This window comes from Rhinolophus sinicus, chromosome 15 (assembly GCF_057876585.1).
Source record: "Rhinolophus sinicus isolate RSI-liver-muscle chromosome 15, RSI-T2T, whole genome shotgun sequence".
Classification (NCBI taxonomy): domain Eukaryota; kingdom Metazoa; phylum Chordata; class Mammalia; order Chiroptera; family Rhinolophidae; genus Rhinolophus; species Rhinolophus sinicus.
The window spans coordinates 105,948,031-105,954,095 of NC_142515.1; positions in this window are offsets into that span (position 1 = coordinate 105,948,031).

Here is a 6,065-nt window from a genome sequence, read left to right on the forward strand (position 1 = left end):
GTCAATAATATTGTAATAACTGTGTGTGGTGTCAGATGGCCACTAGATTTATTGGGGTGATAGATGGGGGGGTTGGGGACAGGGTGAAAAAGGTAAAGGCATTAAGAAATACAAATTGATAGTTACAAAATAGTCATGGGGATGTAAAGTACAGCATAGGGAATATAGTCAATGATATGGTAATAACTATGTATAGTGCCAGGTGAGTACTAGACTAGTCGGGATCACTTCTTAAATTTTATTAATATCTAACCACTATGCGGTAAACCTGAAATTAATATAAAATAATATTGAATGTCAACTGTAATTGAAAATTTAAAAAAGAGGGGGAAAATGTGAAGGGGAATAATTTCCAGGTATAAAACAAATAAGTCATGGGGATGTAATGTACAGCATAGGGAATACTGTCAATAATACTGTGATAGCATCGTACAGTGTCAGATGGTTACTGGACTTATGGTGATCACTTCTTTAGGTATATAAATGTTGAGTAACTATGGTGTACACCTGAAATTAATGTAATATTGTATGTTAGCTATATTTTAAGGAAAAACTTTTTGAAAAGGAATAAGACGTAAGCTAATACAGCATGGTATAAAGCCCCTGGGCAATCATCATCAACCTTCCTCCACCCCAGAGATAAACACCAAATTTGGAATTTCTCATTTCATGTCTTTTTTTGTACTTTTGCTGATGATTTCTGATGAATAAAGTTTTTATTTTATTTTAAATGTATTATGTTTATCAATCTTTTCTTTATGGTTTGTTCCTTTTATTAGATTGATTTTTTTAATTCCTCCATATCCTGAGGACATTGTCTCCTTCATTTCCTTTTTTAATGGTTAGAGTTTTGTTTTTCATATTTATTTTTAATCCACATGAAAATTATATTTGCTTATGGTGTGAAATAGAGAGTTGTTTTCCATACAGATAAACAACTACCTGAGGACCATTTTTGAATTATTCATAAATATGCAATCCAACCGTATCATATATCGATCCAACCATGTCATGTATCAGAGGCCCATCGAACGTATGGGTCTGTTTATGGATTCTCTTCTGTTTTGCTAGTCTGGGTCTAGTCTTACTCCAATACCACAATGTCTCATTCACTACAGATTTATACCAAGTTGCCACACTTTGTTCTTCTACTTCAACTTTGGTTTGTCTATTCTTAGCTATGAACTTTTGTGTCAATTTAAAATATTTTAACATACCTGATTTGTATATGTTCTTATAATTTCAATATCTGTAGTCTTTGCATGTGTCTTAGTCTACGGTTTGTAGTTTCTGTTGACTCTTGCTCAGGTAGGCTTCTTTCCTCACACATCCTAAGATTTGCTAGATGTTACTATGAGCTCATATTTGTTTGAACTTTAAATGGGGGGGATCCTGAATTGCCTGAAGTGCTTTGCTTTGTTTTCTCCCGCGTGTTAGACAGCGCTGGCAATCTCAAAACATTTCAACTTACTTTCTTGCGTTGGGCTTTCTCAGCCTGGGAGTATGCTGAAATTCAAATCCTAGGACTACATGAGAGAAACACTACACTGCAAAACACTAGGGAAGACTAATAATATTATGATTTTTTTAAAACCCAGTATCAGCAGAGACAGACTGATTTTCTTCTTGGTTCAATTTACCAGCATGCAGACTTTTCTGAATTCATCTTTTTAATGAAAGACCTGGTTTATGTGGGGTGGTCTCAGATTCAGCTCACTCACTTCGCCAGGTTGAAATTCTATTCCTCTGGAGTTTTTCACCAACAAAGCTCTAGGTCTCTGAGTTAGTGACATAGCTGAGGTCAATCTAGGCTACTGCAGCGGGTACCACACTGGTTTCAGCTCTACATTTTGTTTTGTTTATAAAGGATGATGATTTTTGTTATTGTTACTTGTCTGCTTATTTGTTCATTTAAGTACTTCCCTTATTTTATATTTTTTAAAATTTCTTTTTCCCCTTACTTTCTTATAAGCTCAGCAATGCATTTAAAAGTAAGTTTATTCTCATTTATCTAGCCTTTGTGTGTTTTGATATGGGAGTGCATTTTATAATATCCATTCTTGTTAAACTGCTGGAAATGGAAATGTCAAGAGCACATTTTTATTTAAACATTCTATGTCAGGATTACTTGCAGATTTACAAATAATCCTCTCCTAAATGTTTGTGGTTTTTTCTTGACTCATTTTTAAATTATTAATTTTTCACTAGACTAAGGCACTTGCACTGTACTAAAAGTCATATAGCAAAAAAAGATTTCTCCTTCTTCTCTAGCTCAACTCCTGCTTCCCAGAAGCAACCATTTAAAAATCTTGAAAGTCGTTAAAATTACTTCTTGTACTATCTAATTCCTTAAAAAAATTTTTTAAATCAATATTCCTTGCTTCATTCATTTTGCACATTACATATTGACCACTTAAAATGGAAAATGAGGTTTGCTTCCTATATTCACCTATATAATTGTATGATAATTTGTTTTTATTAAATCCATGGTTAGTATCTACTTTAGTATATAATATATTCACTGTTGTATGAAGTAGTGTATCCCAACAATGTTTACTTTGTGTAAACATTTTTTTTTCCTGGAGTCAAATACTTCCTCACTTTTTTGTTCATTTACTTAATTTCTTATAAATTTTTTCTCTTAGAACTGTTCATTACATGGTCCAAATCATCAAATTATCATTTGCATTTTTTCATTTGGCCCTGAAGCCCTCCCTCCTAAAATTTCAGTCTTTGTATTCTAATATGGATTGGTTGTTTTCAGACTTCTTGTACAGCTGTCATCCAGAATCTTTTGTTCGCTGCTGTCCTGAAGTGAAACCCCATTTCCTGGGTGATGTGCTGTCCTTTATCTTATTTTTTTCCCACGCAGTTTTGATGGGAACACATCCTCCAGTGGTTTCCTGAGAAAGAGTCCACAGGAAGTGAAACTTTTGAGATCTTGCATGTCTGGAAATGTTTGTATTCCACCCTCACACTTGATGAGTAGTTTGTCAGGATTAGGACTCCTGGGTTGGAAATCATTTTGCAGTTGTACCAGTTTCACTTGGTGAAGAGAGTATTCTTTCCCCCACTGAATGGGCCTGGCATCCTTGCTGAAAATTTAATGTAATTGCTTAAAGTATCAGTATTTTTCTTCCATTTATCTTATGTCAAATAATTAGCATGTGCCCTGCTTCTTATTTTCAGGATGTCTTCTATAAAATGGGCGTTTGGACCATGGAATGCCCTACAATTATTATGAGTAGTATTTTGAATTTGGACAGTTTGCATTCAAAATCTGACTATACTGCTTGTCAACTGTGTGACCTTTGGCAAGTTCTTTAGCTTTACTAGGCCTCAGTTTTCTCATCTTTAAAATGGGTATAGTAAAAGTACCCCCCACCTCAAAGAATTGTTTGGAGAATCAAATGAGATAATGCATAAACAGTTTAGTGCAGTGCCTGGCACAGAGTAAACAAACCATAAACAGCACCTATGTACTCTGGATGCTGTCAGCCCCAACACTTCCTTATGCAGAGTTGTAAAGGAAGCTAGTATATTCTGGAATCAGCTTCTCAGGGTCAGAGAACCTCAAATGTAGGGACAAGAAGGAAGGTTCCTTCCCACTGTAATCTGATTATGTGCCAGCAACCATCCTCTTGCCCTGCTGACTCACCAAAGAGAAATGCGGTGCAATGAGCTCTCACCCCCATGGATCACCTGGGGGTCCTACCCCTTCCCTGGTGACCCTGTTCCCACCACCATTGGATGCATATTTTCACCTCACACCATTAAGCAACTTCCTTTGTGGTGGAGCCGCTGCAGAGTTCTCTTACATGGATTCCCACATCCTTCTCTGCTTCTCAAGGGCAGTCCTGGAAATTTGGCCATGTAGATATGGGACCATACCGCAAAGCAGCTTTACTGAAGACAATTCCGGCCCTGGGGTTGCAGTGGATGAGGCACTTTCTCCTGTTGAGCACTAGAGGGTGCTGTGTACACGTGTATAGGAAGTGCTCAGCCCAGGCATGTGAGTGCAAGCACCTGAAATCACTCGCATGTACAGCAACACAGGCAAAGACATACGTCTGCACATACACATACATGTGTTCAGTACATGGACAAGCACCCAGCCATCATCACATACATAACACACACCTCCACCACTTAGATAGATACTCATGTGCCTACCAGCACCTGTGCACACAAACATACTCATGAACACAGTCACGCGCCCATAAAAACTCATAAAGACACACAAATGAACATATCTACAGACAGGAAAGATACGTTCAGATACATTCATACTTACAGACCCCCACGGATCCATTTACATACAAACACAGAGATGGGCAGACATACATATAGCCAAAGACATGCAGGAAAGACAGCTTATAAATACTTCCACAGCCATGACCATCACAGTTGGGATCATATTTACATGTTACAGACGGGGAGCAGAGGCTGAGAGACCACATGTTTTACACACGGTCACATAGTGACAGATGGTAGAGTTAAGATTAGGTTCTAAGTGAGTCCTCCTAAGTAAGGAGAAGTATTATGTCAAAAAGAGGTAAGTTGGGGAGGCCGGTTAGCTCAGTTGGTTAGAGCACGGTGCTAATTACACCAAGGTTGCCGGTTCAATCCCCACATGGGCCACTGTGAGCTGCGCCCTCCTTTACATAAATAAATAAATAAATAAACAAACAAATAAATAAATAAGATAAGTTGCTCTCGTGTTTGTTTTCGCAATTCCTTCACCTTAGGGCCAACTCAGCTGTTCCTTGAAAGCTGTTGTTCTGTTCCACTTTCAAATTCACTAGTCTTTCACCAGCTCCTCGTTCCTTTTATTCTGACCAGGGATCTGGAGAGCAAAGCCTCAGACCATTCTGTGGCTGCAGCTGCCTCACAGCACCCAGGATAAGGGAATACATTCATGGGAACTCTGCTGCCGCGTTAGTCACCAGTCAAGGGAACCACAAAGGAGGAGGAAGGTGGCCTCTGCTTCAGTTCTGCCTTTCGAATCGCGCACAAGTGCCTCTCACTCACATCTAAAATACTAGCTGCATCACTGTTTGGAGAATATAGGTTTCAGCCTTCCAATATCCAACTGGACGGAGGGGAGGTTGACCTGAGTATAAGTTGCTCCATAACATTAACCATAACAACTTACTCCAGGCTACACAGCCAGTAAGTGGTGGAGCCAGGACTCAAACCCAGCGTGGGTTCTGAGCCCCTCTCTTACTCAATAATCTTGTACGCATGCTGTTATATAAGGCAACTGAATTCATGATGAGGTGTTTTTTTTGGTTTTTTTTTTTTTTTTTTGATAGGTGGAAATAAGGATGTCTTGACTGGGTTCTCCAGAAAGCAGAAACATCCTGGTACACTATTTATTACTTTGTTAGGGAGCAGAAGTGAGGGGCAAGAAGAGAAAGCAGAGAAGAAAGGAAGCCAGTACAAGTATGCTTTGGAGCTGGGCACTGCTAAGTGCACCTCATCGCTGGATCTGAGGCACAAAATGCATCATAGGTCGGTAGTTACCCTGTGGAATTGGAAAAAAGGTTCTGGTCCCCCACTGATCAAAAGAATGTTAAGTTCTACCACCACTTCCCAGTAGCACGTGCATCTCTAGGGGACGGCTGTGACGGGCAAGAATGGTTAGATTTGTTTTTAATGGGCCTTGAATGGGTGGCTCATGGATTGGGGGCTTGATTCTGTAAACACTGGAGAACTACAGGGATATTTTAAAAAGGAAAGTGGCATAGTCAGAGGGGGCTTTTCCTAGTTGTATGGTTTCCTTATAAAATCTTCATCATCTGCTTAAGTGAGGTATTTGTGGAAGTTCCCAAGGCAGCCCTTGACAAATAGTAAGTAGTAGCTGTGCAAATCCACACCTCATAAGCACTGTGCTTTTGCTGCCGAAGTGCGTTCCTATCCCTGACTTCTCTGTGCAGAAGAGGCAGATCAAGCAGGACCTGCGGAAGACAGTAAGATTGGAGTAGCAGAATGTAAACGTGACCCACGCATGAGACAACTGGGAAGTGTAATTCAAACTGAGATAATTCTCATTTCTCGGGGTA